Source organism: Salvelinus sp. IW2-2015, linkage group LG7 (assembly GCF_002910315.2).
Source record: "Salvelinus sp. IW2-2015 linkage group LG7, ASM291031v2, whole genome shotgun sequence".
Classification (NCBI taxonomy): domain Eukaryota; kingdom Metazoa; phylum Chordata; class Actinopteri; order Salmoniformes; family Salmonidae; genus Salvelinus; species Salvelinus sp. IW2-2015.
In genome coordinates, this window is record NC_036847.1 from 32167877 (window position 1) to 32178265 (window position 10389).

At 42.3% G+C, this 10389-nt stretch overlaps 1 pseudogene; it reads right to left on the reverse strand.

The window, feature by feature from the left end:
* The window catches only part of LOC111966143 (sodium channel protein type 8 subunit alpha-like), a 125413-nt pseudogene that overhangs the window by 51524 nt on the left and 63500 nt on the right, over positions 1-10389 (reverse strand).

Genomic DNA, 10389 nt, shown 5'->3' on the forward strand with positions numbered 1-10389 from the left:
ACACGTTCTTCTGTACAAACAATAGTACGCAAGTATGAACACCATGGGACCACGCAGCCGTCATACAGCTCAGGAAGGAGACGTTCTGCTCCTAGAGATTAACATAATTTGGTGCAAAAAGTGCAAATCAATCCCAGAACAACAGCAAAGGACCTCTGTGAACATGCTGGCAGAGGAAACAGGTACAAAGTATCTATATCCACAGTAAAGCGAATCCTATATCACATTAACCTGAGGCTGCTCAGCAAGGAAGAAGCCACTGCTCCCAAACCGCCATAAAAAAAGCCGCAGCAGACTACGGTTTGCCAACTGCAAAATGGGACAAAGAGCGTACTTTTTGGAGAAATGTCCTCTGGTCTGATGAAACAAAAATAGAACTGTTTGCTAATGACCATCGTTATGTTTGAGGAAGAGGAGCTTTCAAGCCGAAGAACACCATCCCAACCTGAAGCACGAGGGTCGGCAGCCATCACATGTTTAAAGGCACAGTCAACTTAGTGTAAGTAAACTTCTGACTCACTGGAATTGTGATACAGTGAATTCTAAGTGAAATAATCTGTCTGCAAACAATTGTTGGTAAAATGACTTGTGTCATGCACAAAGTAGATGACCTAACCGACTTGCCAAAACTATAGTTTGTTAACAAGAAATTTGTGGAGTGGTTGAAAAACGAGTTTTAATGACTCCAACCTAAGTGTACGTAAACTTCCGAATTCAACTGTATATGAGTGTGTATACTATTGAGTAATGGGATTACATCAGAGCCTTGGACATGACACTATTGTTACACTGGTGACCATACCCATACTTTATAGCCAGGAGGCCACAACAACAATAACAACCATGGAGTAAAGCATTACCACAACATTACCACAACATTACTACACCATTACCACAACATGACCACAACATTGCAATAACATTACCACAACAGTACCACAACATTACAGCAACATCACTAAAACATAACCACAAAACTACCAAACAACACTGAACCATTACTACAACATGTGTCTACTACAACATTATCCCCATGCCACATTACTGCAACATTATTACAACATTACCACAACATAACTACAAAATAACCACAGCATTACTTACCCCCTGTAAAAATACAACATCATTCCAAAACATTATTACAACATAACCCTGACATTACCTCCTACAACATTGCCACAGCATTACTACAACATAACCATAACATTACCTCCTGCAACATTACCAAAACATCACTACACCATAACCCCAACATTACCTCCTGCAACATTACCAAAACATCACTACACCATAACCCCAAAATTACCTCCTACAACATAACCCCAACGTTACCTCCTGCGACATTACCACAACATTACTACAACATAACCACAACATTACATCTCACAAGATTACCACATCATTGCTACAACATAACCCCAACATTACCTCCTGAAACATTACCAAAACATTATTATAACATAACCCCAACATTACCTCCTACAACATAACCCCAACGTTACCTCCTGCGACATTACCACAACATTACTACAACATAACCACAACATTACATCTCACAAGATTACCACATCATTGCTACAACATAACCCCAACATTACCTCCTGAAACATTACCAAAACATTATTATAACATAACCCCGACATAACCTCCTACAACATTACCACAGCATTACTACAACATAACCCTAACATTATCTCCTGCAACATTACCAAAATATTACTACAACATAATTAACAAGAGATAAACTGTAAAGTAGTACACTATTCCTTATAGTGCACTACTTTACATCAGAGCCCTGTTGATTTGTCATGTTGTCATGACAACATATACACTACATTATCATTCAAAATGTGGCTAACTAAATCTGTTCACTCACCTCTTTGCTGTTCTCGTTCTCCGACTCGCTGCTGAAGTCCTCGGTGTTGAGGTTCTCAAAGTCGGACTCTCCGACCGCGATAGGAACGCACACGGTCAGGTTAGGGTTGTGGATGAACGACATGTGGTCCTCGTCGATCAAGTACCTCCCGAAGCTGCTCCCTATACCACTAGTGGTGCCGTTACCATTCTTGGTGTAGTCCAGGTCGCGGTTGATATCCACACCACTGTGGTTGGCGATACAGTTCAGCTTCTTGTCATACATGTCGTCTAAGGTTTTCTGTTCATCCTCCACCGGCGGCTTCTTGGTCAAGCTGAGCACCAACTCTGCCAGCTTGATCTTGAACCAGGCGACGCCCTTCTTGATGCGGATGACGGAGATCTGAAGGTTGTTCATCTCTCCGTCGTCATCTGTTGCGGCTAAGTTGTCTGCGCTGAACGAGGACAGCAGCAAGGCAAGGAAAAGGTTCAACACCTATAGGRAGGAGAGGAGACACACTGGGTCAGACGTGAGGGTGGATCTGATATGGTCAACAGAGATTTGTGTACAAATGGGTCCTGGTATGTGTAGCTTGGGACACGCTCTCTTGTTCGGTGGGGGTAGTGTAACGAATATGGCGTTCATAAGACAGCAAACTGCTCTCCCCAGAGACTTAAGTTTCTTGGGCCAGCGGTTACAGTCACTGCCCTCGCCATGGAGACTGGGGTTTGAGAACCGTCCGTCGGGAAGGCTAACATTCCCCATCCCAACCATACACTCTGGGAACACTTACCACCAAGTTCCCGATGACCATGACCATCATGAAGACGATGAGACACATGCCCTGGCCAGCCACCTCCATACARTCCCACATGGTCTCGATCCACTCCCCACACAGCACCCGGAACACCATCAGGAACGAGTGGAAGAAGTCATGCATGTGCCAGCGGGGCAGCGTACAGTCCAGGGCGATCTTACACACACAGTCCTTGTAGTTCTTGCCGAACAGCTGCATGCCGACCACGGCAAAGATGAAGACGATGAGAGCTAAGACAAGGGTCAGGTTTCCCAGGGCGCCCACAGAGTTACCGATGATCTTGATCAGCATGTTGAGTGTGGGCCACGACTTGGCCAGTTTAAACACTCTCAGCTGAGTGGGGAGAGAGAGGTGGAGGAAGAGAGGGACAAAGAGAAGATGTGAGAATGACAGAAGAAGGGAGAGAGGAAAACACATATTATCAGCAGAGGGTTGAGTGATCAATAGCCCTGTTGCAGCAATGGCTCTTGGGGTATTGGTATGGTAATTGCTATAGAGGTAGAAGTAGCAGTTACACAGAATTCGATCACTCTTTTGTTGCTGACAATTTTCCTGCACAGCAGGAAATGCAAACTTGTAGTGTATTTGAGTTATTTTTTTATTGTGTTTTTTGTTACTTTTATCCCTTTTCCTCCCCAATTTCGTGGTATCCAATTGGTAGTTACAGTCTTGTCTCATTGCTGCAACTCCCGTACAGACTTGGGAGAAGCGAACGTTGAGAGCTGCGTGTCCTCCGAAACACAACCCAACCAAGCCGCACTGCTTCTCGACAGAATGCCCACTTAACCCGGAAGCCAGCCGCACCAATGTGTCAGAGGAAACACTGTGCATCTGGCGACCGTGTCAGCGTGTACTGCACCCGGCCAGCCACAGGAGTCGCTAGTGCGCGATGGGATAAGGACATCCCTGCCGGTCAAACCCTCCCCTAACCTGGACGACGCTGAGCCAATTGTGCACCGCCCCATGGGCCTCCCAATCACGACCAGCTGCGACAGAGCCTGGACTCGAACCCAGAATCTCTAGAGGCACAGGTTCACTGCAATGCAGTGCCTTAGACCACTTTGAAATCTCAGACTTTATTTGCTCTGACTAAAAATGTATCAACCCATACAAAAATTATAATCCACATTTCCTGTTACTGCAGGATTATTTTCCTGCTGTAGAAAACTGGCTCCAATTAAGACCATACATATGTGTTGAAAAGTAGCTTTACATAGACTAGTAAAGCAGTATATAAGTGATATTTCACATAGTAAATAATCACTATAATAGAGACAGTACTGTAGCTGAGCAATAACCATGTAATCATTCAGTAACTGAATCAATGCACACTGTGTATTTAACATCATTTGAATACACAACAAACATGTATATTTTGAGGGGAGGACAGGGCTCAAAAAGAGTTTACCAATCGGAATGATCTGAGCACAGACAGCCCCTCCACGTCAGCCAATGCCAGCTCCACTAAGGACAGGGTCACAATGAAGCCGTCGAAGCAGTTCCACCCCTCCTGGAAGTAGTAGTAGGGATCCATGGCAACCAACTTGGCAAACATCTCCACAGCAAAGATCCCTGTGAACACCTGGCAGGGACGGATAGAGGTCAGAGGTCAGGTAGAGTAACTGCTACTAGAACCTTTACCTTGTCAAAGGGACCAACAGAGGTCAGATGTACTGTACGAACTCGTACTGTAATTATTCAAAAAGGGTGCAGTGAGCACTATTTTACATCGAAATTAAGGTGGACCGCTATCCAGAGGCTAGTACTTTTCAGACCGCGAAAATGTGCAAAACTAGCCCCCCAGGACAGTGACAAAGATTTATCTTTCTAAATCTCACAGCTGCTCTGAAGTCAGTAAGGATATCGTGACACCTCTGTGTTCTGCTAATCTGATTTCGTAGTTAATCTGAGTCTAATGAATGACAAAAAGTCATAGTTAATCTGAGTCTAATGAATGACAAAAAGTCATAGTTAATCTGAGTCTAATGAATGACAAAAAGTCATAGTTAATCTGAGTCTAATGAATGATTGAAGGTCATAGTTAATCATGGAGCCAGATAAGGTGTACATAGATCAAGGCATGGCCGGGCAGGGGGCTGTATCTGCGCTAGTTGGCTGTACCTGCACCAAAACTCCAGTATTTTTCCTTCATAGCTTGTTCTCCATCTTTTTTTAAAATAGGGAGCCAATTTGTTTTGAGCACTTTTATTTCCATGACTGATCAAAACTTGTTTTCTTATGGCTCTCTCTTGCCCCTCTGCAGCAGACATATAGTGAGCAATAAGTTTGGAACATCAAATCACAATACATATAGAATCGTGAGAATCGTAATACATATCGTATCGGCATCTAAGTATCATGATAATACAGTATCGTGARGTCCCTGGCAATTCCCAACCCTATAAAACACAGTTTTTTGAGCATATCTGTTTCTCACAATTTAATGAAAGTGATACGTTTTTCGGCTGCTATTATTGATCAAACCGCTGTCATAAATATCATACCCTTACCACAAACAGAGTGACTGTCTTATACTGCTGTGCTATCCATGCTAACAGTATTAGCTATTAGCTTTAGCTAGTAGGCCTAAGCAAAGAAGCAAGCTATCCATGCTAACATGCTAGTTGAATATGATGAAAAGTGCTGCTCAAGAACTAGACACCGTTTCTGTAGAAATGCTAATGGTAAAACGCCTAGTTTGGGTTTTCAAAGGAAGAGAGCAGTGATTCAGGCTCCATTTTAGAGAAGCTAATCGATCAGGCAGCATACAATATTAATGTAGGCCTCCCACCAGCACAGAGACAGCAGGGAGAGTGAAACAGAGTGCTGTCTGAACACTGTTAGGGGAGAGGGAGAGAGAGGGAGAGAGAGGGAGAGAGAGAGACGCCCCTCTACAGACCAGACCAGTCCCATGTAAGAAATGGGGGGTAGAGCATGGAGCTTGCAACGCCAGGGTTGTGGGTTCAATTCCCACATGGGACCAGTACAAAAAAAGTATGAAGCTAGGAGCGTCTAGGAGCAACAACAGCTTAGCCGCGAAGTGGTAGGCCGCACAAGCTCAAAGAACGGGATCGCCTCTAAATCGCCTATCCTCGGTTGCATCACTCACTACCGAGTTCCAAACTGCCTCTCGAAGCAACGTCAGCACAAGAACTGTTCGTTAGGAGCTTCAGGAAATGAGTTTCCATGGCAAAGCAGCCGCACACAAGATCACCATGTGCATTGCCAAGCGTCGGCTGGAGTGGTGTAAAGCTCGACGCCATTGGACTCTGGAGCAGTGGAAACGTGTTCTTTGGAGTGATGAATCACCCTTCACCATCTGGCAGTCCTACGGACAAATCTGGGTTTGGCGGATGCCAGGAGAACGCTACCTGTCCAAATGCATAGGGCCAACTGTAAAGTTTGGTGGAGGCGGAATAATGATCTGGGGTTGTTTTTCTTAGTTCCAGTGAATGGAAATCTTAACACTACAGCATACAATGACATTCTAGACAATTCTGTGCTTCCAACTTTGCCCTTCCCTGTTTCAGCATGACAATTCCCCCATGCACAAAGCAAGGCGCACACTGAAATGGTTTGTCGAGATCAGTGTGGAAGAACTTGACTGGCCTGCACAGAGTCTTGATCTCAACTCCATCGAACACCTTTGGGATGAATTGGACCGACGACTACGAGCCAGTTCTAACACCCAACATCAGCGCCCGACCCCCCTAATGCCCTTGTGGCTAAATGGAATCAAGTCCCCGCTGCAATGTTTCCATCTAGTGGAAATCCTTCCCAGAAGAGTGGAGGCTGTTATAGCAGAAAAGGGAGGAACAACTCCATATTAATGCCCATGATTTTAGAATGATGTTCGACAAGCAGGTGTCCACATACTTTTGACCATGTAGTGTATCTGTCCCACTACCAATTTGGCACATACTCTACTACAGTCTTTCCTGTTCCCTGGCCTCTACTTACTGTCCTATTCATTGTGTTAAATTATTTGAGGTCAATAATAGAAAGTGTCTTATGCTTCCATATACTTTCTTAGTTAACCTTTAACTGCAGTGGGCTAAATCAGAGTCACACAGAGTGTTTCTTGGTAGTCTTAAACAAATCTACTWTGAAACAAAAGTATACACCTCACACACATGGTTATGGCTTTAAAAAAAAGAAGACACTTTTACCATGTCAGATATAGAGTTGAAATGTATAAAATGTTTCAGTTTGCAACCCAATATTACACTTTAGATACATCAATGAAGACTAAAATATAACAAAACTGTTTGACATAGAAACACCAGATTTTCGGCCTTTAAAAAAAGAAATTGTTGATTAATTATGATATTAATACAATTCTGCCCATGAGGCCCCTTGTAATTTGACTGCAGGAAAGGGTTTTAATACTATACAAATACCAGGTTAGTACCAGCTCATAGTACCTTTTAAAGGGGCACTACACCACTTCTTAAGGTTCAAAAGTGGTGAAGTGCCCTTTAAGTACCACCTTAAAACGGCTGTAAAATAAATCACCTGCAGTAATACCACACAAAAAAGAGATAGTGAAATCCTCACCAAGTTTCCCACGAACAGCACCTCCTCAAAGTGTGGGGTCATGGGATAGTGCTCCATGGCCATGAACAGGGTGTTGAGGACGATGCAGACGGTGATGGCCAGGTCCACGAAGGGGTCCATGACGATCAGGTTGACGATCTCCTTGATCTTCAACCAGATGGGACAACACTCCCAGATGAGGACCATGTTGGAGAACTTATACCACCACGGTGGACAACTACGCTGAGACTCCTCCAGTTCTGAGAAAAGTATTTAAGAGACCCGCAAGGAAAGGAATATATCAAAAATCTAAACAATAGAAAAGTCCCCAACAGTGCAAACCCTGTCCCCGCCACTGTGTCCCCGCCAAAGTGCCACTCCAGGCAGGCTAAAGGAAATGCTTAAAGTATTTGAAAGAAAGCAAATAGTATTTGAATTAAGGTCTGCTATTGATAAATGTTACGAAATAATAATACGTTCTGTATATGTGACATATAGTAATATGTCTGTAATGAAGTATATGTCTGTACAAGAATGACAATATATACACYGAGTGTACAAAACATTAGGAACACCTGCTCTTTCCAGACTGACCAGGCAATTCCAGGTGAAAGTTATGATCCCTTATTGATGTCACCTGTTAAAGAAGGATTTTTAAGCATTGAGACAATTGAGAGATGGATTGTGTATGTGTGCCATTCAGAGGGTGAATCGGCACGATAAAAGATGTAAGTGCCTTTGAACGGGGTATGGTAGTAGGTGCCATGCGCACCAGTTTCAGTGTGTCAAGAACTGCAACGCTGCTGGGTGTTTCACACTCAACAGTTTTGCGTGTGTATCAAGAATGGTCCACCACCAAAAGAACATCCAGCCAACTCGACACAAATGTGGGCAGCATCGGAGTCAACATGGGCCAGCATCCCTGTGGAACGCTTGACACCTTGTAGAGTCCATGCCTCAACGAACTGAAGCTGTTCTGAGGGCAAAGGGGGGTGCAACTCAATATTAGTAAGGTGTTCCTAATGTTTTGTATACTCAGTGTAGCTATAGATATAGGAGATTTAGAACTGTTCGTCCAATGAGCGAGGAGGGCACCTCAGGTGAGTTCCGTTTGGGGAACAAGAAAGTCTATCAATAAAATCTGATCTGATCTAGAAAAAACTGTTCCTCCAAAACGAGGACATCTAAGGTAAGAGACAGTTTAGACTAAGAAAAATATAACTCAGGTTTGGAACTTTTTGGTTTAGACTGTCAGGTGAAAGCAACAGAGCATGGAAATAGCTAGAAAGTGTAGGGAGATGTAAAGTATAGTTAGTGTAGGGTGATGTAAAGTATAGTTTGTGTAGGTAGATGTATAGTTAGTGTAGGGAGATGTATAGTTAGTGTAATGAGATGTATAGTTAGTGTAGGGAGATGTATAGTTAGTGTAGGGAGATGTATAGTTAGTGTAGGGAGATGTATAGTTAATGTAGGGAGATGTATAGTTAGTGTAGGGAGATGTATAGTTAGTGTAGGGAGATGTATAGTTAGTGTAGGGAGATGTATAGTTAGTGTAGGGAGATCGAGAGAGAATATTACTCTCCCTACACTAAATATACATCTCCCTACAACTCAATATATCATCCTCCCTAACACTAAATTATACATCTCCCCCTACACTAATATATCCTACACTCTCCCTACACTAACTATACATCTCCCTACACTAAACTATACATCTAACCGCCTACACTAACATAACTACACTCCGTACACTAACTATACATCTCCCTACACTAACTATACATCTCCCTACACTAACTATACTATTACCCAACACTAACTAACTACATACATCCCCTACACTAACTATACATCTCCCTACACTAACTATAACATCTCCATACACTAACTATACATCTCCTACACTAACTATACATCTCCCTACATCTAACTATAACATCTCCCTACACTAACATATACATCTCCCTACACTAACTATACATCTCCCTACACTAACTATACATCTCCTACACTACACTATACATCTCCTACACTAACTAATACATCTCCCTACACAACTAAACATCTCCCCTACATAACTATACATCTCCCTACACTACTATACATCTCCCTACACTAAACTACATCTCCCTACAACAACTATACATCTCCCTAACACTAACTTATCTCCTACACTAATATACATCTCCCTACACAATACACATCTCCCTACACTAACTATACATCTCCTACACTTAATATACATCTACTACACTAACTATACATCTCCTACCTAACTATACATCCCTAACACTAACTATCATCTCCCTACACTAACTATACATCCCTACACTAACTATACATCTCCCTACAACTAACTATACATATCCTACACTAACTATACATCTCTACTAACTATACATCCCACTACACTACTATACATCTCCCTACACAAATATCATTCCTACACTACTATCATCTCCTACACTACTATACATCTCCTACACTAACTATACATCTCCCCTACACTAACTATACATCTCCCTACAACTAACTATACAATCTCCTACACTAACTATACATCTCCTTACACTAAACTATCATCTCCCTACACCTAACTAAATACATCTCCTACACTAACTATACATCTCCCTACACAACTATACATCTCCTACACTAAATAATACATCTACCTACACTAACTATATCACCTTTCCCTACACTAACTATACATCTTCTTACACTAACTATAACACATCACCCTACACTCTCTTTACACTAACTATACATCTCACTCACCTAACTATACATTCCCTACACTACTATACATCTCCTAAACTAACTATACATCCTACACTAACATATACACTCTCCCTACACCTAACTACACATCTACCTAACACTCACTATACATCTCTACACTAAGTATACATCTCCCTACAACTAACTAGTACCACTACTAACACAACTAATAACATTCCCTACACTAACTTAATACAATCTCCCCCTACACTAACTATACATACTCCCTACACTAACTATCATTCATCTCCTACACTAACTATACATCTCCCTACACTAACTATACATCTCCCATACACTAACACTAATACATCTCCCTACACTAACTATACACTCCTAACATAACTATAACATTACATTACACTAACTATACATTCCCTACACTAACTATACATTA